This window comes from Pavona decussata, unplaced genomic scaffold, assembly GCF_977016875.1.
Source record: "Pavona decussata unplaced genomic scaffold, jaPavDecu1.1 SCAFFOLD_64, whole genome shotgun sequence".
In the NCBI taxonomy this organism is placed as follows: Eukaryota; Metazoa; Cnidaria; class Anthozoa; order Scleractinia; family Agariciidae; genus Pavona; species Pavona decussata.
The window spans coordinates 6,200,721-6,227,348 of record NW_028145484.1 but is presented as its reverse complement, the minus strand read 5'-3'; the positions used below and the strand labels follow the sequence as shown (position 1 = coordinate 6,227,348).

Sequence of the window (26,628 nt, the reverse complement as noted above, 5' to 3'; positions counted from 1 at the left end):
GATTATCAAAGCTTGTTGTCACCTGTTTCGAAAATTTCACTGATTTGGCAAAAAGGAGATTTTATTGAACATGACAAGACTCTTTTCTTTTTGTTTCAGATAGATTTGTCACAAGTCTCACTGATTTATCCTCCTCTGATTCACCTTCTTCAGTACACATTCCTCGGTACAGATCTCATTCTACTTTGTCTTCTTTTTTGTCTTCCCCATGCGTTCGCACTTTTACACACAGCAAATGCCAGTTTCGAGCCTATCGCATAAAATATCCGTTAGCGATAAATTTTGGCATCTAGTGTATGGAAAGACGCTACCAAGCACTAACAACTGTGAACTCATTTTTAGTTATTGAATACAAATATTTGAAGAAAACTTTCTTCCTAGTCTGTCGAGGACCTAAAGACCTAAATCACAAAGAAAATAACAGAAAAACGTCAATAATGACTTGAACCAATCACAGTTCCGAACGTAAACGCTGTAACTGGTGTGAAATGTACCGGTAACTAGCGTTGGAAACACGTGACAAGTGTTAAGCGCGGGAAAACATGCAACCGCTGCCAATCACAAATACTCCACCTATCTCGGCAACGAACTTCAAGGTTAAAAGCCGGGCATAGCGAAATACATATTATCTGTCGTCTTTGCAATTATCAGGATAATGAACATCAATCAATCGATCAGGGTAATGAGTCCAACCGAAATTTCTTCCTTAACAACGTATAATTTTAAATGTTAATGGTTTACTCATGAAACTGTCCGTATTAAATACTGGTTCCCTTTAAACATTATTTTAACATCTTGATTTAAATTATAGAATAAAATTATACTTTATTGCGTAGTACAGTGACTGTATTTCTGGTTTTAAAATTTCAACAACAAAATCCATTGAGCCCCCTTTTCATAAATACACTAATTTTCTTAAATGTCACTCTAGTTGGTTGCTAAAAGACTAATTAACATGAAATGAGAAAGTAATTTGCTTTTGAAAACACCTTTTTAAAAATATAAGTCAATTTTACACTCACAAAAAGAAGTGTTCAATTTATCAAAAAAGTTATTTTATTTATATTCTACAGCTACTTTTTTACTTGGTAAAGGTTGCCCATTTTTAATAAAAATCTTTGACAGCCAAGTTTTGGCAAAGACTGCGTCGATGAATGACATAAGAACAGAAAACGAATACACCGATCAGTAAAGCTATAAATTCAATTACACATGTCACCTTGTCTCACAGGAATATGCTATTATTTTTACCGTAACTAACACACATTATCGAAATCCCACAATTATACACATTTGACTTCTTTAAACTTCTCGACACTCTAAGTTGATAATAATACTGTATTTTAATGCAATTTTGAAATATCAGTGTCCAAAATTGTAATACGAGTAACAAACCTTTCAATTAAACAGGTACGTGTTGTTTAGTCAAAAAAGGCTCTAATTAGCATGCTTTCGATTAAGGCAAAATTGAAGTAAACAAAAGCCCTCGTACGCCAATTAGTGAGACGAAAAGTTTTTATTAATACTCAGACGAAGGACGAATGCTGAACGAACTTTTGCTGATCGTAGAGAGGGTAAGTGGATTCTTGTACCTAGGCATAATACTACAATGTACCAGTAGATCATTTCAACAATCTCTAAGCAATATATTTGTTTGACGTCCTTAGCAAAATTGTTTATTTAACCATTCTAACGAACGAGAACTTGGTTCATGGTGACTGTCCAGAAACCTCCATACACACACACACTCAGACAAAAAAACACTCACGGCAGTACTACAAGTATTATATCACTTTCTCGCACATTTTGAAACTACTCAGTAGTAGCACCTCTGAGATCTTTCCAAGTGGCCGTCCCGCATACAGATCGCCACTTATTTGCACTTCTGAGGCCAGAATCCTCAAGCAAGGTATAGTTTAACAGTGTATTTACAGCATATATGCTTACGGGTGGTATGCGCAGGGTATATCATGATCGCTTTCAGGCTATCACACAACATTTGGCAAAAAGATGACATGAAGCGTTTAAGAAGAAGAAGAGTTGGAAGTAAGTTGTCGGCGCTAAAGACAGTAACTCGATAAAGGTAATGCCTGCGCTTCGAACTTAACACCGGAACAAAACTGTTTAATGTCGCTATTCAACAGAAATCCACCGAGAAGTACTTTCCTTTCGTACTTTTCAGCTATCTTACAAAAAAGGTATATTGTATTTTAACACAAAGCTTCTCGTAACACGCTTGGCCTCTGGTGAGTGAGATGTCATTTATTTTTATTCCATAGATGTTATGATTAATAATTACCATATGAAAAAACTTTGTCGCTCAACTAAGACGCAAGTGTGATCTTACGAAACCTTTTCCTAGCGACGCAATTATCTCTTTTGGCGGAAGGATCGGTCAGAAACCAAGAAGATGCGCTTTTCAAGAAGTGCAGATAACACATTTTCAGTTTGTTAATTGAAAATTAAATATTAAAAAGTGTTTTCAAAATCCATAATTAAGGCCTATTCTCGTATGAAAAGAACGACAAGTTACACCAAAAGGTACTGTTTTCAGTACTGGATTTGTTGTGTTCCTTGGCTTGAAACAAGTGAAATGTGATCTTAAATGAAATTCATTTACCTCAGAAAATCACACTACTCTCAAAATATGACATAGATGACTAGATCCTCGGAAAATAACGTGAAGAAAGCGATAAATAATTAAAAAATATTTACAGAATTTTCACGACATATCTGATTGTTTTTGACATTTAATCAAGATTTATTGTTACATGAAAATGTACCGTCTGGCTGCTTGGCGCGAAAGGCTCATTTGTTTTGATCGAAATGCCAAACCTTTCAGTTGCGAAATCCCTTAAATACCTTTTAACGTCAGTCATAATGAAAAGCCTTCTTTAGGGTACTGCCACTAATTAAATATCCCGAGACAAAAAACTTTGGTAAATAAACTACAATTATTTACTATTTATTTTATCCAAGTTTTATCCAAGAGCTTGAGAATTTCATATTCACGTTCAACCTTTCTTTTCCAACTGGCCCAGAACTACCACATCGGATAAACAGCACCGCAATTGGCAATCATGTAAAGGACGAGCATGGACAGGATCCAGAGACCATTAAAAGCAACTTCAGAATCCTGAGAAAGTGTCAGAGCAAACTCGACTGCTTGATCTTCGAGATGTTGTTTATCGCGACCTAAAGCCGAAACTGAACAAACAATGCGACTCGATCCGCGCGAAGTTATTTGTTTAATTATTTCACTTTTAAATACCTTTTAAATACCTTTTATCGTTTTTACCGTTCCTTTGTATTTATCATTTACGCTATTATTTTTTTATATATTGTTTAGAATAATAATAATAATAATAATAATAATAATAATAATAATAATAATAATAATAACTCCTGGGCTCACAGGTTACGCTGTGCGCCCTGTACAGCTTTTTACTAATTTTTAGCATCCAGTTGAGAACTCTGTTACCATATTATAATAATGATGATGATGATGATGATGAAGAGGAGGAAGGAGCGGAGGAGGAGAAGGATTACAAGAATATTGAACAAAGATAAACCTCTCGATACATGCCTTAATCCAAAAAAAGTGTACAAATGTACCTATTAGCCTACTTCTGAATTGCAAGACGATGTTTCCGTCTTAATTTCGCTTACAGGGTATCGTATTTAATTTCTTTGCAACCTGAAGAATTACAGGTATCTTCCCTGCTTTGTGAACTACGAAATTGCAACCATTAGCTCGAGTACAATAAGAAAGACTGATAAGCACAAAACTCTGTTGATAAACCAATTATTGGTCAGAAAGCCGGTCAGAATATAGATATTTTAATTCAGGAAAGAGTGGATATCTGTCTAATTTAGTAAATAGTTGAGAGATCTATTTTGGAAATTGGTTACATTTGGCAAATTGGAAATAATGACAGGATTATAAGACAAATGTCTGTTTCTTCCAAAATCTCAGAAAATATTCAAAACTGCAAATTTCATGACGATTTCGCTTGAAGCAGATATTTCTGAAACAATTGTTCAACAAACTCGAGTCGTACATGAACCCACATGACTTCATGTACGATGAGACTGACTAAAGACTTTGTTGATTGCATAATCAACCACATAATAATATACAAATTATCGCGAGAAAAATGAAGGAAACAATCATTAGAAACTGTACTTGACTTTATTTATTTATTTTTTGTTTATTTTCTGATATGTCTTGACTAGAGAACCAATGAGATTGTCGTGAAACGCAATATCCTCTAAAGGGAATATATTTGGTTTCTTTTAGTGAAACAATTATTCCACTTGCACTTGTTGGATATGGGATGGTTTAACGTAGCCAACTCGGCGCTAGGTGCCCCCTTGGCTTTCTATCATCTCTTTGGCCGGTCGGTTCACCTGGAGCATTATTTTATGTATAATATCTCAATCAGCCCTAAGAGTGAAAAAGTTACTTTGTTAATATCAATGTTTTACGACTTCACATGTTTTGACGGTCATAGTTTTACTTTTTGTTTTTCATGTATTAAAAAAATACATTTCGAAAGTCACCTGTTTGTTATTAATCATTAAACAAAATAATTTCCATAACAAACAACATTCTCAGACTTCAATTTAAATTTGACCCTGTTGATAACGCTCCAGCAGACGACTATAATTAGTAACGATCTTTGCCCAGCAAATTAGCATAAAAACACAAAACTATAAGATATTGAACAGCTGTCAGTTTATCACTGCTTGAAAACTAGCAACACCAAATCAGAAACTTTGTTCACGTTGCTTTGTGCAAAACTCCCGTCGTCGGTTTCTTTGCACACAGCTTCTCCAGAGCCTAATTAGCTGCCCTCTTCAAAACGAGGCGACCACAACAAAGTGAGAGAAAACATGGGAAACAGTAAGCAGGAGAACACGGGCAAAATAGAAGAATGCAGTGGTAAATGAGGGTGATTTTATGAAATATCTAATGTGAGTTTTTCATATGTTAACTCTCAAATATTCATCCCACACAAGTCTTGAACACGACAATGAAGCATGAAGTATATACTAAGGAGGTCTCTGTCACTTGCTGAAACAGGGTTGGGCGTGGTCTGGCAACGAGATTAGTTGTACTATAAATCGTCCAGAGAAACTTGCATGTTGTTGTCAGCTTTTCCCTGCATGTTTCGCTAAGTGTCGCTTTGTGTGACATACACTAAACAATAATCGCGTTGCTCTGCTAAACTAGTCCTTGGCAATCGGCTCGTGTAACATCAACTTAATATCAGCTTTACGAGAGTAATAATAATACTAATTTGCCAAAACATGTACCCTGTACGTTTGCTTCTCTAAAGCTCACATTCCTATTTTGTACGCTACGCTAATTTATTACTCTCTTTAAGAGGTATCTTTATTTAAATAACCCCTTATGGTTTCTAAGAAAATTCCTTGCCTTGTCTGAAACCCCTATTGTAAGGGGAGCTTGCATTGCTAGCTCGGTTTCCGCGAACTGCCTCGATTGGGTATTGAGGTCTATGGTCTCAAACATTTTTTTCTTTTCTTTTTTTTTTTTTTGTGGAGTCGAACACACTTCATGCACATTGCTTGAATTTAACATTCAGCAAAATGATAATCATAGGCTAAAATATATAAGTTAGGCGCTGTGCAACAATTAGAAGGAAGAGGTAGACGTAGACACCGAGTGTCTTTCTTGCTTGGTCGGTGTATAGAAAGACAGCAGAATCAACTTACAACTCTTAATTGCACAGCTTGGCTTGAGTGGAATGTCTGTAGACTAACTTGGATAGCTAAGTGCACTTCCACTGTAACCAAATTCACATTCACGCTGTGAAATCAAAATTCTTTATCATTAAAAAGGCGAGATTTTAAGGAGCAGTATCACCTATTCAGGCTAGTGTCACTTTGAATAGCAAAAAAACATGTATCGATGGAAATGTTAAAATAATGCTTCGCTTTTGTGAATAATAACCCTACAAAGAACAAGTATTAATTATCTTTGGCGGCGGATGGTTTGGATGGAAATGGAAGTGGTTTGCATTTGTTCCAGCTCTGTATGGGTTCAATTCAACAGCCCAAACAACGTAAGCCCAAATCAACATGCACACAAACTGTCCCTGAATATATATTTACACAAAATGTGGTGTTTCATATGCACTTACCAATTTTTTTTTACATTTCATTTTAATTCAAAGAATAAATATTCTAGATAGTAGCGAAGCTTATTTAAAAAATCTAGTCAACTCAATGAATTGAACAGAATCCAGGCCAAAGAAGCCTTAGCCGGAGAGAAAAGACACCCCGCCAAGACCGGTGAACTGTTTTGATGTGTCGGAAGAATGCCTAATTTTTAACGTAGCAATAACCAAGGTCAAAAATTCTAGCTAAGCTGATTGTTCGCAGTTGCTGACTTTGCAAAACTTCAAACAAATTGAACCGATTTGAACCCTAATAACGTTGAGAAATTTCTTACTCAAAAGCCGTTTCACAATATACTCAATTTAAGTTTTTTTTTCCTTCTTTACAATCTGCTGGAAGACAACCAGGATAATTTCTTATTTAATTCAGTCAATAAAAACCGGAACGTTTTGCTGGTGGTTTACCACTTGTTTTGTCGTTCTCGCGTCTGAAAGAAACTCGGTTGACTCCTGCCTGGCAGAGAACCACGTGAGTGGTTTGTAATGAAGGTGGTACATTAATTAGAAGATCATTGCTGATGAATGGAAGACTTCATCTGTTACATTAACGTCTTCTTTGAAATACAAAAATTTATGTTTGTTTTGTCGTTGCTTAAAATGCAGCTTTCAAGATAATATGGAACAGCAACAGATCCAAGTAAGGACATGTTTTCATTCTTTTAATAATTTTGTGACTATGAATTCGAAGTTAGTTTAAGTCGAATCTCTCGCATGCGAAGATGGGCCCTCGTATCAAAACAGCGCCTAACAAAGAACCAACTCAATCGGCTAACTGGTACGATGTTCGAAATATTGTGTTGGATTGAGAGATGAGTTACACGTCAAATGAGGTACTTTTTATTGGATTAAAAACTTATTTAAACGCAATTTTTTTTAGGTAGTTGCGTAAAAATATGGTGGCTGGTAGCTTTTTTGTAGAGGTGGCTAGCAAACCGGGAACCCGAGAGATTTCCACAGTTCATTTTTATTTGAAACTTGCATGTAAATGAATTTTAATGACAATGTTTAATGCTCAATGCAATGGTTACTTTTTTCTACTTGTCAACAAAAGTTGGCAAAGTTGCAGTTAGCCCACCGTAACAAACTATGTTATTCAATATTTTATCCTTTCGCTATAATTCAAAACACTTCATTTAAGTGCGTGTCCACGATAGGACCAGGCAGGAGGTGATAATACTCAAATCACCGATTTGGCTCAAACTTGGCGGAAAGATTGAGTGCCATGAACATATTCATGTGTTAAAACATTAAGTCAAAATATTCTATTTTACCAGAGTTATGGGTAAAACCTGAAAAATAGCCATTTTGGCACAAATTTATGCATATTAATTGGTCAAACTCAATTGAGTGGTTAGACAAATATAATTGTGATCTGGAAATAAAACCCACTGAATTGTCTTGCCCACTGACCACTCTTGTAGCACAGTGCGTAATTTCAATCGGTACATTCGATTTCGTTATTTGCCTGAACCTGAAGTAAGAGGCTGTTTAAGTCATTTTCACGAGAACCTCAAATTCGGCTTTTTTGTACCCAAATATCTCTAATGGCCAACAACCTAACGATGTAACTTAACCATAAGATTGAAGAGGCATATCATAACCTTCAAAATACGGAATAAAATTTTTGGGCAAATGAATAGTTTGTTTGTATGATGCAAATATGCACTACCACCTGAACGATTTTTGTCCATTTCATCAAAATTCATGTTGCAAAAAAAAAAAAATCTTCAATCTTCTGACTGAACATGAAAAGACACGGAATGTTCAATAAATGTTTTCTAACAATAACAATGACAAAATTGGCGATATCCGAGGGTTACGATTAGTTTGACCAAGCTATTAACGGCTAGGTGTCCCCTCTTTTCATACAAATATTTACCTCCAAAAAGCTTATCGAAACAGGTAATCTCTTTGAAGTAATTGCACACTAAGCATAGCAAGTGCTAAAATTGGTAGTGGCTGATACATACATGTCTTCTCAGTGCTTCAGGCTCCATCCTAACTAGCGTTTTATCTCACAGCCACCATAGAATCCAATTAGCCGGCTTGTTCGTATCGTCTGCATGCCTCGATTATTTCAACATTGTCATCAACTGATGAAAAATGTGAATACAACGATTTTGTTTCCAAAAACGTTCCAGGATGTAAGGTAAATAAGCTGTCATAAATCCATTTAGAATATAATTGACATCAAAATCTGGCAAGAGTATGTTTTCTTTTGACTTCGCCATTTTGGAAAAGCGTTTGTGAGCCTGCGTGCTGTCTGCGGTTGCTAACACCTGTTATCGCGTGTCGTTCGCGTGTTCGCGCGTCTTTCGCACGAGTTTAGATTGGATTCGAATTAACAAGTGTGTTAAAATTTGAACATGCCACCTCGAACACCGAGGCCTCTCAAATGCTCTATAGGCAGAGGAGAATCCACATACTGTGGATTGTCACCAAAATATTCCCTTCTCAAAGAATACATCCCCGGCCATAGCTTCATGTAAGAGAGATATCAAACTCCATCTTAAAAATCTGTAAAATCCGTTTCGTCAGAAAGTGAACTGATACTCCTGAGGACAAGGCACTTTAATGAATAAGGGGAAGGTATGACAGTTTGCCTAAAGTATCGAGACCTCCTTGGACTGAACTGGCGCCCTTCTCGCTTTTGTTTGCACCCATTGCATGGATCAAGAAAAGGAAAATGCGACAGGGGCGTATCAAAGAAGATTTCTGAGGAAATAATGAAGAGGTGGAAGAAACTTGTTCCAGTAGGAGCAGGTAAAGCATAAAGTTAATCTCCTTATCATGATTATATAGGTTCAGCACTGTGCAAAGTAACAATAGCAGACTTTGCGGCACTCGCTCGACGCAATTGTGCGATGGCTCGGAAATTCTTAGACACGTTAGCTAAAAACAGTCGCTCGAAAATATCATCAACATTTCTATGTTAGTGGAGAATTATCATTCGAATTTTCGTAGTAGTAGTGAAATTCAGCGTGCAGAGAAAGTCGTGTCCGATTTTTTTAACTTTCAGGTAGATTTGAGTGAGCCGAAAGCCGTTTTTCAAGCTGATCTCACAAAGGGAAATCTTTTGAAAAAAAAGTATCGAATTACATTTCAGGCCCGAAATGTTTCCTTTGTAGTCTAGTCCACGCAATCTTCAAGTAAAAATAATTTGAAATATGAATTACTCTTGCTTAATAAGAATTATTTCAAAGAAAGTTTGTTGTCTGTGTTATGCTTCATTATTCAATGGACGTACCAAAAAGGTTTTGATCGTCCGGTAAGAAAGTTATTCAGTTGCGTTTGTGGTTCTTGCATTGTCACGTGCATTTCAATAAATTCTACACGGTATGTAATAAACAGTTGATGGAGATTTATCGATAAGGTCCTTTTGCTTTCCCATAAATTATCAGATGAGAATTGCTAAAATGAAACTTTTTTCCTTTGAAACCTTATCAAAGCTGACAAGGTGTAAAAATGTTTTTGTCGCCAAAAATTTGCATAATTTTGTTTACGACTGCGCTGATGCGTGACATGGCACTTTCCGCTTTCGCGTGAAAACTGACAGCCAAACAATTTTTTAGCAGACTATTCTACTTGATGTAATTCTTTTGTATGAGAAGCAAAAATATGATGAAAGATGAAAGTTTTCATGTATGCAAAAAGTTATGATAAGCAGTGAACTTTTCAGTCAATAAAAGCGCTCCTTTCAGCTGAAGACATTTTTTGGCGGGAAATATTTTTTGGCGGCAAAATGAACGATCAACTTCTGACTGCGCTGTTGCGGGCAGCTTTCCTCGTTGTTGCGTTAGCGTGTCTATTGGGAATTTGTTTAGTTTCAAACTAGTTTTTGTCAGAAGATGTGCTGGATTAATTTCAAATTGCAAGATGTATGTTAGTCATCGACGTGTTGCACGTGTTGAGATTCATCACTTGTTTCTTCATGAGACCTTACTTGTGTACGTTCTAATGATTACAATATGTAATGAGACAGAGTAAACCATTCTCACCGAAAATCTTATTCAAGTGATAAGCGTTCGATGTGCGACGCTTGTACTCACGAATCTACGCTCGATGCGATTCATGCCTTCCGCCGTACCGTGCGATTTGAAGAGAAGGAAGCTAAACCTTGTATTGTTTTGTTTGTTATAAGTAAATTGGTTGTTTGTTTTATTCTTCGCATAATTCGTTAGGACTTTGTAGACGTTGCCGTCAGCATCAGATGGATATATTCAAAGCGGAAACGCCCAGGGAAGAAAAAGATTATGGTAGCACTGCAAAATTAGTATTAAGTCTGTCAAGGAGATCTATTGAATGAATGACTAATGAACGAACGAACGAATGAATGATCGGTTAGTCAGTCAGTCGGTCGGTCGGTCAGTCTGCCACTCTGTCTGACGGACTTATTGAACGAACGACAAAACGACCAAACGGACAGACGATAGGCTGGACGAATGGAATGGTTGAACTGGTGATGTCGTAGCGTGAAAAGGGAAACATTGCCATTGTGACGTCCGGGGCGTCAATGTTTCTGCTGCTTAAGGGCCGGACTATTCATTGTCTTCTGTCTTTGCCTCTGGTTCAAAACCAGCAACGTTGCGAGCACAAACAAGGCAACTAACTGCCAAAGTCACGATCTCCGTGGTTTTATTTTTTATCATCCTTTTTCTTGTTAGTCTTGAGCATTCGGTTTTGAATGATTTGAGACTGATGGTATATTGGGGCGTAGGTACAAAACTGTGTTGGGCCACCTTTTATGTTGAATATCAACAAGCTGAAATAGCTTTCAGTTTTCTTGTTACGTCCTCTAACCCTTCTAGGCTTATCCTGTTTTCGTTAAGCGGAGGAAATGTGATAAAGTTTTATAAATTGTATTAAAAAGACAATGCTTTAGCTCGTGGCGCTCTCAACGGCGACAAACTTGTGCCATAGCCGCTGACCGCGAAGCAGGCTCATAACTTGGCAACCAAGATGGCGGATATAAACAGCGAATCCTCTCCTGTCAAGCTTACATGTCAGTTATGTAGTTATTTACCTTGATTTCTGTTTATTTTGGAAACAAAAATGGTATGTTCTGATAATTTTAATCAGTTGATGGTAATGGTGGATCCGTGTTGAAAAAATCGAGGCATATAGACGATACGATCGAGCCGGCTCATTGAATTTGACGATGGCTTGATACAAATTGGTAGCTAGGATGGAGTCTGGTGCACTGAGAAGACATGTATGTATCAGCCACTAGCATTTTTAGTTCTTACTATGCGTTAGTGGCAATTGTTTGAAAGAGATTACCTCTTTAGATAGGCTTTCTTGGAAGCAAATATTTGTATGAAAAGAGGGGAAACCTAGCTGGACCTAGCTGTTAATAGCTTGGTCAAACTTGAATCCTTACCCACTTATATCGCCAAATTTTGTCATTGTTATTGTCAAAAAATACTTAACTAAACATAACGTGTCTCTTCATGTTCAGTCAGAAAATATATATTTATTTTTTTGCAACATGAATTTTGATGAAATCGACAAAAGTCGTTCAGGTGGTAATACATATTTGCTTCATAAAAACAAACTATTCATTTGCCCAAAAATTTTATTCCGTATTTTGAAGGTTATGATATGCCTCTTCAATCTTATAGTTAAATTACATAGTTAGGTTGTTGGCCATTAGAGATATTTGGGTACAAAAAAGCCGAATTTGAGGTTCTCGTGAAAATGTCTAAAACAGCCTCTTACTTCAGGTTCAGGCAAATGACAAAATCGAAGGTACCGATTGAAATTAAGCACGGTGCTACAAGCCTGGTCAGTGGGCAAGACAATTCAGTGGGTTTTATTTCCAGATCACAATTATATTTGTCTAACCACTCAATTGAGTTTGACTAATTAATATGCATAAATTTGTGCCAAAATGGCCATTTTTCAGGTTTTACCCATAACGCTGGTAAAATGGAATATTTTGAGTTGATGTTTTAGCACATGAATATGTTCATGACACTCAATGTTTCTGCCAAGTTTGAGCCAAATCGGTGATTTGAGTATTATCACCTCCTGCCTGGTCCTGCCTGGTTGTATCATGGACAGACACTTAAGTGTCAATATCCTTAGCGCAAAACACTATTTGGGGGCACTCTTCAGATCGAATTGGAATTTGGTTTGATTTGGTGTTGAGGATAGGGGAAACCCAGAGTACCCGGAGAAAAACCGCTCGGAACAAGGACGAGAACCAACAACAAACTAAACTCACATATGACACAGCGAATCCGAGAATCGAACCCTGGCAGAAAACTTTATTACATTGTTAAACTAAATTTCAATATCAGCAAAATGTTATCTCGGTCCATTATTAGGCGCAAATGAGAAGTTGGTTGAACATTACAATAAACAAGTATTGGAGTTAACTCGTGTACCAACGGTATCAACCGAGAAAGGAATTCTGCGCTGCGCACATCTGGGTTGTTTGTCCATCGTGGTTTTTCTCCAGTATTTTTTAGGTTTCCTGGGCCGTAGTCTGTATAAACGCAACCGAGACAGTTGCCTCGGGAAACATAAGTTCAGATTATTCCGCAATTAAGCTCGTAAAAAAAAGATTTCGTCTATTGCCAGCAGTGGTGGTTGTTTGTGTCATGTTGATTTTAAGACATTTTACATTTTCAAGACGTGAGCTACTCATTAAAATTTATGTCTTATATTTAAATTTTGATCTAGTCGCGGTGCACGCTTGATTAATATCTTGAAGGCAATCCAACTAACCACTGACGGTCCTAGACGGCTGTCACATCAAATTTTATGGGCCGTGTAAAACAGTGTAAAATAGGCCGTTCTTGTGCTACTGGCTTGGTGAAAATTTCAGTCTTTCTATGGGCCTGGTTTCAGTTTACCGCCACACAAACATGTACACATGTGAGTGAAAAGGGACAAACTGGAGCAATGTTTCTTGTCGAAGAAAACATTACAATGCAGCTACCAATCAAAAACATTACTCAGTATATTGACTATACTACTGTTGTACTGACTGCTGCCGACAGACGAGCTTATAAAACAGCTGAAAAGCACCGCCCAAAAACTCAACAGTAACGTCCGCGACTTCAACGTACTGAGGGCAAAAACCGAAATTTACAAGAAAAATGGAGGGAGTTCGGACATTCAGTGTCACAACAACTCAACTGTGGAATGAGCTACCCGTGAATCTGAAAAAGAAAGCCAGTGTTTGTGCTTTTAAGAACAATTATGTTAACTTTCTTTCTACTTGAAAAACAAAGATCTGTTTATCATTTTCATAGTAATAAGTTTGTATATTGTAATCTAATTTTCTAGCGTATCTGTAATTTATGCTTGTTTTTTCTTTTCTTTTTATTTATTTGTCGGTACTGATTTTAGTCTTGAGGGCTGCAAGTTTGTGAGTGCTAGGCACCATTATGTATTACCCTCGCTAAATAAAGACTCTACAACTACTCTACTACATAAGACAGACGACAACTGGGTCAGGATTATCTCTTCCCGTTCCTTGGACAAGACTGAAACCCAGGTACTCTCTCAAAGACTTAAAGCACTCAGATCATTGACGACCCACAGTTTACTTGATTCTGATGATGACTTCCGCTCAGGTTGTCAAAATGTCAGTCAATGTCACCTCCTCATACATTCCTTATCAGGACTACACTCACCCGGATGATTATTATTTACCTACTTTTGACATAGCTCCTCGGTTGAAAGCATTTACAGTGAGTACAAGTACATTGTAAGAAAAACCAAAACACTGAAAGCTATTGAAATTCATTACTGACTAGTTTACATTTTAATGGTTTCCAGAAAACAACTGATTAATTCAGTTTCTAAAGTTTTTGATAAACACAAAGAAAAAGCTTGTACGTATAAATCAATTATATGTACAAATGTTTTCATGAATGGTCCTCTTTTACTTAGTCTGCCAAAAGCGCATATAAATAATTTTAACTTTTAATTTATAAACTAGTCCATTTTATTTTTTCATTTATTTATTTTTTTTTTTTTGAAAACTACGTATCTCCCAGCAAGAAACAGTTTTATATTAGGTTTCTCCTGTAATGAATTTCCAAAATCAATTAGTGCCGTTTTAATCTTTTCTCGTATTAAATTTTTTTGACCAATAAGGATATTTGTCAGAGTATTTTTGGTGATGAGATGTTAGACGGAAAGTGAATAATAACGTTGTGTCTATTGTTAACCCTGGTGACGCCACACCTGAGCGGAACAAACACAAAGTTGAGTATTAAGACTGCGGCTTGGGCGCGAACAGAGCATTTCATTACGACTGCATCGTAAATTTGGGAAATTAAAAGTGTGAACCAGAACTAGATTGTTGCACGATCGTGATGTACGCGAAAAAAGTTAAGATACCCCACAGTTTTTGGAATATTTACTTAGAAGAGTACTGCACCGTAGACGGCTGAAGGTAAGTCTAAAGTGAAGTCTTGTCTAGCGTATCATCCTGCAATTCTATACGATAATAAAAGTCCGAAAAATTATCCTAGAGAAAAAAATGGGTCCCAGAGCATAAATTTAAAATGAAGGACTCTGGTCATCCACCAAATTTGGATGAAATTTTTCCGTTTTTTGGAGAACACTATTTCCTTGGCAAGAATTTCTGGTTTTTCAAAACAAATTAGCTAGACTTCCTGTGCATGGAAATGTTTAGAATTGATTTTTATAACAGAAATTTAAATCCCAAAATTTATGATTTCTTTACTGTCGAACTTAAATTTTACGGAATACTAAAGAATTGCTTCTGTTGGTTTCTCGGAATGAAACGCTGTGAGAGTTTTGCTAGTTTTAACTACCGACTTCAAGTTTGCAAATGTCATTGCGATACCCAATTAAACTAAATCCCGCATTAATATTTTGGCAACAAGTTTACACCACTTCCACTGAGAAACATAAAGTAAATATACATATTTACAGCCACAAGAACAATAAAAAGCAAACTGCTCCAAAATGAACAAATTTTTTCCTGCCTACGAAAAAGTCGTTACATTCCTCATTTTTGCCAAAAAGAAGAAACGTTGAAATGAAACGCGTCGGGCATTATTGTAATTATTGTTGATATTGTTTCTTTATTGGATTTCTTTATCCTTACTTGCTTGAAAATAGGTCAAACTATGTCTTCCAAACTGAGAAAACAGAAACAGAGTGATATAATCACAGCAGGAAAATACTGCTCAATAGCTTTCACATCCTACGACTCCATGTACAGCAGCGCCATGCCATTAAAACCGTGATTTAACAAAAACAATAAAAAGTTATAGAGGTAAAGAAGAACATTCGAGAATCTCGAATTTTCGCCGTGAATATAATATGTTCTACTATCTACTCCCGATTATAACATCCCACGAGTAATTTCCTTAATAGAAAATAATCAAAGTGATATAGGCTTAGTTTACTTTTCTTGACAACGTTACATATTCCAGCACTTTCTGATTGTCTTGGTACTCTCAAAGGTGCTTGGTTTTGCAGGTGTCCATGATTTATATGCTAATCTTGACTTAGATAAAGAGAAAGAGAGCAGCTTTGAATAAATAAACAGTATCAGGAAGGTGTGAAGGCAACTCAACATAAAAATATAAATTTTTTTTTGTTACAAGAAATAAGGGTTTCTCTAAACAGTATTTCATAGCAGGAACTGATATGTGTTCGTACTGGTCTGGGGTAAGTAGATCAATGCATTGTTATCACAGCATATAGTGGAATAACGCCAGATATTTCTAGACTATTCCATTGCTTTTTTCGAATAACAAAACAAACTTGGTCTTTAGGCCTGCACGCTGAAATTTGTTATGTTATTTAGGGTTTAGTCTAGGTTTTTGGTAAGGGTCAGAAAAATCCATTTCAAACTAAAAATGTAAACAAAACAGCGCATAGTTGTGCACAAACTTGTTATTTATGCTCAAATCTATTTGCTTTTAGTACCTTACTTTCTACACTTCTTCAATCGCTTAACGAATAAAAAAAAAAGAGAATTAAATTCAAACCCATTGGAAAATTAGTAAATTTTATTCAATATTCTTTGCTGCAAACAAATGGCAAGTTAGTTCAAATTTTTCAAACACCAAAACTGAATGTATATAAAGCTGGACGATCCTACCAAATCCTTGGAATCCTCTAAAACAAAGGTTATTTGCTCCATCAAATTCATTTTTACGAGTTCTGAATATTCCAAACATCATCATCTGGTTTTTTCCTAACAATTTAAATCCTTTCGAAAATTTAACCATAAGCTCATCTATTTACGTAAAACGCCTTATGAAAAAACTCAGTGGATGTCAAAATATTTAATATCCTGGCTGGATATCAGGGTTTCCATATTTAATGTATTGAAAAAAACATGTACTTGATCATAGCCGATGAGAATGAAAAATGGTAACGTAAAATATGTACAGCTGAACATAAAATACGTGCAGTCACAAAGTAATATGAGACGAATATCATTGACGTTTCTTCGTGAACTTATTCCAGCCAAGGTATGTTGGTAACGCTAGACCACATGCAAGTAAGTGACAACGTTTGTTAGACAAGTCAGTAAGCAAATAGAAAGGAAGTAATTCAAAACAAAAAAATCGAGATTTTCTCCAGCAATAAAGGAGTATCAGAAACATGTGTAATTTAATGTTGAAAACTGACTTAATTTGGGATCGAAAGACAGCTAGGCCTGGCTAAAAACCAACTCATGTTTGGCACGGGAAACATAACCCGCAAAGTTCTTTTAAAGGACTTTTTCGCGCTTTTTTTCTGGGAAAACTTGTTTACGGGAAGATTTTATATTGGAGGGAATGTTGTGTTTCAAAATTAGTTGGGTTGATAACAAAAACAGCGAGCTTGAAACACCACGCAGCAGCTTTAATCAGCTACCTCTGACAGTTCATATGAAGGTTTTTCAAAGGTAATTTGGCCGCCGTAAAGAGTGAATCCTAAGAAACGTGTTCGGTATCTTCGTCTTCGGTCTGAAAGCTATTGAAAGGAGAATGCTAAGATAAAAGGTTAGTCGTGACAGCCAGTTAATGACAAATGGATAAGGGTCTTAGTTTCTAAAGAAACTATGGTGCTGCGTCAATGGGGAGAGGATTTAAACCTCAAACATTATATGCAGTCGAAGGAAACCATGAAATAAATTGAGATGAATAAAAAACATCAAGTGCAGCTTAGATTTTAATCCAGACGGACATAAACGCCGACGAATTAACATAAACATGAATGAAACGTTTTTTGCCCAGATCGAAGGGAAAAAACGAACAACTTAAAATCCAAAAGACAAGGTGTTAGACATTTAACGGAAACATTTTACAGGAATACATGATAAAACATGCTCGTCTTTAATATTCTTCTTTCATGCCGCTCATAATTCAATCTGCAAAATGTTTATTAAGGGTATTCACTTCAAATGAGAATAAAAAAGAGATTATCACAACCAAAGGGCATATTAAAAGGCTTGAAGCTCAACGACGACGTTTTTATCATAGTAGGATTAAGAAACTAAAAAGTGAAGTTAAAAAATTTTCTGGGGCAATTGGGCACCGCAATGTTCTCCAAAAGATTTTATGATATGTAAAATAAAAAATGTTTCATTTCATGAAAAGAAAAAGTTACCTTTTGCCTATTGGACAACTAACATATGAAAGTGTCACTATAAATGAAACAAAAAAACAACGAAACTGACAAATTTTTAAATTGGAAAAAATTAATGCCAACTAAGAAAAAAAACTCATTAAATTTCAAAGATATTTCACCAAGACGTCGACTGTAAACAGGAAGATCGAAGACGGTATTGTGGGGCTCTTTCAACTAAAGATGATTTCTTCGATGAGAAAGACAAAAACAGAGAAAACAAGTGCCAGGGAAAAAGCTTTTTTATATTTTTATTCAAATTTATTTTGTTTCAAATCAGCGTTAAAAGAAAATACAGCCAGGGCATGTCTGGGGCTCTCCAACGTAATTGCTTATGGAGAATTAAAAAAGAAAAAATATCTGCACAACTTTGCAAGAACATGCACTTTCGTTTCCCCATTTGAGTATAATTCATCGAAAAAAAACCACCTGACACAGCTTTTGGTAAATTGTTTTACTAATTATCTGTCGCTGACCACGAACCCGTTCACAATGATATTAAGGTCACATTGGTAAAAGTGGAAATGATCGACAACACCTTCGATAAATACATAGATATACCTTATTTCTGTCGAGAAAATTCATTTCAAGTTTACTGAATGGTGGCAACTGAACAAGTATATAATAATGCCATTTCTAGTTTGACAACATGAATGGTAATTTTCACTTTATTCAACATGTTTTACAACATCAATTTTTAGCATTTCGCACATAAAAAGTGTAAGTCACAAGAACACTTGGAAAATTACACGATATTTTTTCTTCTCGTTCGGAAATTACAGTTGAAAGTGAACCGAAACAAAAATACTTCAATCCGAAACAAATAATAATTAAAAATATTACTTCTATATGTATAGCAATTTAAAAGTGTGGTTTTCATGGAAAATGTTTTCCCTGTGTATAAAAAGTGTGTAGCAATAGAAATGTTTTAACAAATACCGAACCTTAAAGTGCAGCGTATCACTGTTGAATATACGTGCAGTCAACTATAATATGGGATTAAAGTATTAACGATCGGTGGCGTAAAAGCTTTTATAATTATATGTAAAGTTGACGGGTTACAATTTCCTCCCGTTGATAAATCCTTAAATTAAACTACTTCCCACGTCGCGAAAATCGAAATAGCTTTGCGACCACTGAAGACAAATTAATCCGCTTCCTACGCTTTAAAAATAAACCATGACTATTTTAACCAAGTGACAAACAATTTTTTGGTTTCACTGTAAACTGGTAAAGCGAGCTTTAGTTTGATCACTTGTTTTGAAAACTAAAATAAATAAGAAACGGTGTTGTGCGCTAACGCTGTTTGTTAGTCTTAAAATATTCATTAAATACGAAGATGACGCGCTATGACTTCATTGATTTGCTTTTCATATATCTACACACGACTCCTCGCAACAAAAGAGCCAGGGTTCATGGTGGGTAATCATGAAAATTAGTACTGCACCTATAGTAAGAATTTAATTCTTTCGCTGGTTTCTTCATTGGGGGTTACAACTGAAGTCCCGAACATGCTAGATATCTGTATGATTTCTCAAAAACAGATCTCCATCAGTTATGACATTTCGGAAGACAAACAATTAATTCATCCTTATCTATCAAAACGGGAGTCCGCCCTTAATGCTGCTAAGGAGCGTTACAAAGGCAGGTGCCCGTGATCGAAACTGAGTTTAAATTAGTTTTTCAAAGCAGCACAATGACAAACCGCCATAAAACTACAATCTAGCTCGACGACTGATCACAAACACCTAAGCCGAAAAATATAATTGCAGCTAACTGGAGATAGGAAGGTAAGAGGAAGAGTTTGCTAAGTGTTAATTCAAAGCTAAACCAGGAAACTCAGGACTTTTATTCTGCACTGACTCGGTAATAATTTATTTCCTTTATTCATAAGAATCAATGCTGCTGTCTCAGTTTAAAAGGTCACCCTTTCGTTGTCGCCGAACTATAAAACGGGTAAGAAAAACCGTGCTTCAGTGAATCCTGTTTTATATTGTTGCTTATGTTATAATTACCTTAACTCCTGCAGAATTTTGGACATTCTTGATGGAGCAGTCAAGAATACAACCTGAGACAAAACTGACAAAACAAAACCACACTCAAGTGGATTTTTCGCTTTCGTGACGGTTTCATGATGAAATCAAATTGAATTTCTTAAGTTTAATACTTAATAGCTGCCTTGGTGGCTTTTTGGTAAAGCTAATAAATGTGCTCAGCATACAAAGTACAGCTACTACCAATGGTCTCACTGCGTCACCAATGCACAAAACCATTTGCAACTTCTCATGCATCGCTTAGTCTGCGCAGGAACGTTTTCCAGCGAAGGAACAAAAGCAAACATAACATTACTGGAAATTTATCACGGAATTTGTGGATTGGTTGTCAAAATGACGTGAAGCCGGGACATTTCAAAGCCGATAAGTTATCACAGTTGCGTAATTTGGCCATTCGGATCGACGAAGCACGCACGAGATGTTGACCAAATACAAATTATGTTGAGAACAAAAATATTTGATGTTGCTCTAATGCACTTTCAGGAAAATTGTCCCTCAGTTTTCATTTGTAATGGGTTTAGAGGCGGATAATACGTGCTACAATTAGGAATATGTACCGTATATGTACCGGTTATGTCTGTGGTTGCCATTTATTCGCGATGTTTTGAAATATTTATGGCAAATGAAACGTTCACCAGGTTTTCTTAGTTTAATGCTTGTTATATTTACATATCTTAGCACTATTTTAGTGTTTGAGTTAATAGCTCGTTTATATGAGAAGAAAAGTGAAAGTAAACGTTCTTTCTTGTCAGCGAAAGAAAAGGACATCTTCAACCATTCTTTCAAACAGCAATAAACCAAGACCTATCTGACATGAGCAAATATTAAACCATAGAGTGTTTCCTTGTTTCAGCCATAAGAATGAAATTCGTTTCGTGTCATCTTCCTAAAAGTTCGGACTTAAATAGAGAAGGGGATATTAACAAAAATTGCAATATTTCCAATTAACTGCAACGTATTTATAGAAAACACTGAACAATTTCCCACAAAAGAGAAACACGATCAGAAGATAATGGAGGTAAAATCTTTAGAAAGCGTAACAGTGTGGTTCTTATTTGCACCATTTTTTTTTTTTTTTTTCAAATCAGAAAAAGATGCAAAACATTAATACGATTTTTAACGTCAAGCAACTCCCGCCAATTCATAAGATTTATTTGTAGTATCGCTCGTGGTTTGAGCTCGGGGTGACTCCAATGGTGAAGCAATTAATCTGTCTTACGTCTTCCGGGAATATCTCACGGGAACCCTTCACACCCAAATACTTCACCCAAGCAAAATCGGTGACAAATTAGGGAGAATGACAAACAAATAGAGTCACAGAAACTCACTGCTTATAAGTTCATTTGAATGGCCACACTTTATCATTAAAACCACAGAACCACCTGGTACAACAAATACTGCTCAGTAGCTTTCGTTTGGTCACACTTAATGATTTCATGTTCTGGACACAAAAGTTAGAGGATGAGTGCTGCTTAGCAGCTATTTCGTGGCTAAGCTTTTAGACTTTCATCCACACTTTCACACACCGATGGGAGCAGTGATTAACCGCAGGTGGGAGCTTATCTGGTATCAAATATAAATTCATTTTTACTGGAGTTAACAGCAAATGCGTCAATATGCGGCCAAAGCATAGCTCTCACTCAAAATTTAGATAAATGGGGGAGCACGATTAACGACGACGACCCATTCACAGGAACTTTGTGAAATACATTCCGCAATCATACGTGCTGTATATAGTTTGCGGTTTATTGCATCTTTCGGTGATGCTTTTTTATCGCTTATTAAATAGTTATTTTCCCATTTTGCAAGATGTCTCGCCCAAGATATACTACAAAAATGTCGCAAATTATTTTAAATTGCCCGCCACATTCCCCTTTCAACGTCAGAGGCTGGTGTGGAGTATAGCTTAAGGACAGTTACTCGGATTACTTACTAAATCTTAATGTGTTCCTTTGTATTCATCTCTAAATACGAAAGTACACGGCAATTGGAGCCAATTTCTTCCATGCATTACATTTTACTCCAGAAAATACCTAAAAGGAAAACAATTGACAAATATGCAAACTCATTGGACGATCAACCAAAACACAGGAAAGTGCCATTGAATATAAAACTTGCTTTAAACTACTATACAACCACATGAACTGAACGCTTGATGCCATAAGTACCAAACCTAAGGACCCTTTTTCAAACAAACACCATTTCAAGTGAACAGTAAGTAACAATGTAAAATATCATTGAAATATTTTTACAAAATATTATGAACAGCCACAAGTATTTCCATAAATGACTTTTTTCTTCTGATTGTAGTCTTAAAATTCTCTGGTGGAGTTTTCATGGTTTGATAAAGTAAGGTATTATCATCTTAATAAAGAGAGGTGAAGGGAATTCGGAAGACGAGTACTGCTCAGAGAGGGTCATTTATCATGTCTCTGTGAAATTTTCATAGCTGATATCGTAAATGCTTCGCCACCAAAACCACAAAAAAGGCGGAAAACTATTTAAACATCGAAAAACGCATTTTAAAGATTTGACGATTCCGAGATTCATTAAGATGTTTCCTCGTATAACACAGAAGGGAGCCCCGGCATTTGAAACTTTTCCCCACATTTAAAAACTAACAGACTTTTTTTTTTGAATAAAACTGAAATTCTAGTTACAATAAACTACTCTTATTGGCGACTCTTCCACAGTTTGCAATCGACAATACATTTGATCAAATCAAGACTGAACGAAGGAGGCATCCTGACACTTTTGACGTTCTAAAACTCACTAATAACTCGTCATGTTGAAGCAAAGCAAACCGTTGGCGTGTCGAATATTCCACATCTTGAATTTCTCAATTTTTTTGTCAGTGTTGGTTATGCTGATGATACACGCTTTCTCGCGTTTAATGATTATTCCAAGCATTAGTTGTAGGTAACTTTTCAAAAGAACGAGCATCAAATTGTTCTGAAACGAATTTCAGCGAAAAAGAGTAAAGTATCATAGAAAGCCGAGCCAACAACAGTATATATTAAATCGAGTTAAGGGAAAACACAAGAATAATGGCTAGACGTGAGACCAGCTGCATAGGCCCAATTTGTAAGTCATACTACCTTTGCGATAAATAACATTCAGGTTTCAGATAAACATCGAATTTGGACTCTGTACGACTTTTAAACCATTCAGCTCTCAAAGTAAAGTGTGTTACCTTTTTTGTGTGTGCTTATTTGGCACATTTACTGAGATTATTCCTTTTTGTTGGGCTTCAATAATATTCCATGCGACTCAAGTGTGACAAATAAATTGCGCCATTGAGACTGGTAACAAGAATTATGCTTTTTGTCTGTCCACCTCGGTCCCAGGGCTTTTCTCTTTCGAATTACAAGAAAATCCTTGGGAACGAGATTGGCTTTCTCTTGACATTTTCTTACAAAGAATTTTTACCTACCATAATTTTCGACCGAGCGAATTTAAGTCAAGCTCATTTACATTTACAAAGTGTTGCGTATACATAAAATATATAAAGCAGCTGAGATACGTGATGCAATTAAAACACGGCGCGATCGCATACGTGATAGTCGTAAGAAAGTTTTCCCTACATTAGAGTGGAGGACTTTAAACGTCCAGCAATTTGCAGCAATTTACGAAACGCTGTTAATATGTCGGTAACAGTCTCACCAAAGGAAGAATTCATGTCAGCGCCGCCTGGAATCTAAATTACTTTGAGGTTAGAAATTAATGAATTTCTAATCTTTTCGAACACTGATCAAAATGCACAGCGTTATTCAAACACTGTGACAAAAAGTCGTTGTTTTTTGTTTTTTTTTTTTTTTTTTAAGCGATATTCAGAGACATTCTACCAAGCAACAAAAGTAATTTGTTGTGAATTGGCCTGAGGTGAGGTAATCGGCAGAAAGTGATTGGCTAGACAAGAAAGAGAGTGACAGCAGGGGTTGAAGAATTGAAATGAATCTGCGTCAAGCAGCGGCCAAATTCAGTCGGTTAGACAGCGGAATCATACAACATTAACTGCCATTCGGTGAGTAATTTTAGGCCTTGGTGTTTTAAATGAGAAAAAGCTCGATATTGAATTGTCCAAATTTAGTAGAAAACATTATCTGGAAAGGATTTATTCGAAACCTCAAAACTGTAACTCAATGCTTTGTTTGATATGACCGACAAACATTTGACCTAAAGCCAATAACTGCTACCAATGCAACCCAAAAACTATACTAGTTATCAATGTTTTCAAATGTTTTATCGTAATGACTGAGAGTTAACATCCTTAGTTATTTGAACAAAGAGACTACATAAGCTCAGCTCATAGCGAAACCATGTAGTGGCAATGAGACCATCTATGGACTTGAAAACGAGAGTCACTATTTTTAGTAACGGGAGACTGTGAGAAGTGAGTTATCACTGGCCTATTCTAATTGTATAAGGTATAACAAACCAAGGCAACTGCTCCGGCGAGTCTGGAAGGGAAAGTAAAGGCAAACAACTACAATTGTGGAATGTCTAACCAGTATTACAGAACAGGCACTGTGACAAAAAGTCGTTGTTTTTTTTTTTTTTTTTTTTAAGCGATATTCAGAGACATTCTACCAAGCAACAAAAGTAATTTGTTGTGAATTGGCCTGAGGTGAGGTAATCGGCAGAAAGTGATTGGCTAGACAAGAAAGAGAGTGACAGCAGGGGTTGAAGAATTGAAATGAATCTGCGTCAAGCAGCGGCCAAATTCAGTCGGTTAGACAGCGGAATCATACAACATTAACTGCCATTCGGTGAGTAATTTTAGGCCTTGGTGTTTTAAATGAGAAAAAGCTCGATATTGAATTGTCCAAAATTTAGTAGAAAACATTATCTGGAAAGGATTTATTCGAAACCTCAAAACTGTAACTCAATGCTTTGTTTGATATGACCGACAAACATTTGACCTAAAGCCAATAACTGCTACCAATGCAACCCAAAAACTATACTAGTTATCAATGTTTTCAAATGTTTTATCGTAATGACTGAGAGTTAACATCCTTAGTTATTTGAACAAAGAGACTACATAAGCTCAGCTCATAGCGAAACCATGTAGTGGCAATGAGACCATCTATGGACTTGAAAACGAGAGTCACTATTTTTAGTAACGGGAGACTGTGAGAAGTGAGTTATCACTGGCCTATTCTAATTGTATAAGGTATAACAAACCAAGGCAACTGCTCCGGCGAGTCTGGAAGGGAAAGTAAAGGCAAACAACTACAATTGTGGAATGTCTAACCAGTATTACAGAACAGGCAAACGTCACTATGAATCTAAAAGGATATTCGAGCCTCTCTATTGGTACCCACGGTCTTCGTTTTCTTCGCGATTTTTTCGCAAATCCTCGTTTTTTTAGGAAGATCTTCGTTTTTTCAGATTGAAATGGTTTAAACGCTTATTCAGTGTTATTCACAATTGATAAATATTTCACTTCAATAGCAAATTGCATAACTCACTGTTTAAATTCACGAAAATTAATATAAACAGTTCTTGAAACAATAAAATATTGTTGGATTCTTTGGCGACGTTTTAACCCCATTTTAACATGTTAGCTTCTGATGAGATTCCAAGAAATCGAAACTGCAGTATTGTATGAGAAACAACATAAGACACTCGCCAGAAGAAATACACCAACATCCTAGAGACTCACAACAACGTTGTCAGCTCTAAGAACACAATAGCTGTTTTTCAGATAAGAAGCAACTCAGAGAGCTAAAAGACAGCGCTACAACGAAGCTATCGCTCTCGAAAGCAAGAGACAACAATGATAAGCTTTGTAAAGATTGCAATCTGTTAGACACTCGTATCCGTGCAATCCTCACGCAGCGAGATACAATAGCAGAAGCATTAATTCACGAGTTAAGAAATCCACGGATCCTGTATCTTTACAGACAACATTTATTTAGCACTCAGACCTAAAATCTTGAAGTCAATAAAAGCCGATAAGCTTAACAAATGTCACAGAGCTAGCATACACAATGGTATATCAACACCTAATCCTTACTGCTCTTAGTGATCAGTAAGAAACCCTCCATTCAGTATATTTGAGAATTCCCCCTCACGATCAAGACAAACACCATTAAGAGCGGTCGCATCACATTTTGATCTAAAGGGAAGATTCTCTTATACAAAAGGAAAATCGCTTAAAGACATACGCATGCTTGTAAAACTAAAACTGAAAAGGCTTTTATCAACACAACGGACACACATTGGGATTCGAGCAGGTCTGTCAACCCAATTTCAACACACAGAAATGTGGTTAAAAATGCCAAAATTCAGAAATAAATGATACTGTATCGTTTACGAGTTTCAGTTGACAGTTTTAATTTATATCTGAGTGTTCAATTTGATCACGCAAAGTTTGGTAAATTTTCAGATCTTCGTTTTTTCAGCGGTGATCTTCGCGTCTTCGATTTCTTCGGAAATACCCATAGAGAGGCTCATATTCCAATCACTAAAACTCAGTCCGAAGGAGGCAACTCCGGACAGTTTCTATGATTACCTTCTAATGTTTTCGAAGAATTTCTTAGGCTTGCTTTAAAAAAAAAAGGCCAAGGAAAGATCGGGAAAAATGAAAATGTTTGCTCATTACATCTCATTATGTCTGCCACGGATGTCGCATACGTTGACACAACGAAACATTGCGCCCACGGATGTCCGTACCATCTGTCCTTTAATGTGAACTATACTTCATTTATTTTACACAAAACGTACATTTGTGCCTTCTTCGACATTGCAGG

At 36.3% G+C, this 26,628-nt stretch overlaps 2 protein-coding genes across 9 annotated transcripts in view; one reads left to right on the top strand and one right to left on the bottom strand.

The window, feature by feature from the left end:
• LOC146478783 (polycystin-1-like protein 2) overlaps nt 1-26,628 on the bottom strand; it is a 79,507-nt gene that overhangs the window by 41,306 nt on the left and 11,573 nt on the right. The gene's annotated exons all lie outside the window — the stretch shown is intronic.
• The window catches only part of LOC146478782 (polycystin-1-like protein 2), a 36,634-nt gene continuing 24,455 nt past the window's right edge, over nt 14,450-26,628 (top strand). For 2 of the 7 annotated variants that reach the window (XM_085112404.1, XM_085112395.1), the window contains exon 1: nt 21,996-22,087. The gene's annotated coding sequence lies outside the window, so the exon portion shown is untranslated. Of the gene's footprint in view, nt 14,617-15,849; nt 15,867-21,995; nt 22,088-24,451; nt 24,643-26,628 lie in introns of those variants that run through there. The other 5 variants (XM_085112397.1, XM_085112403.1, XM_085112396.1 and 2 more) reach the window with 4 other exon arrangements.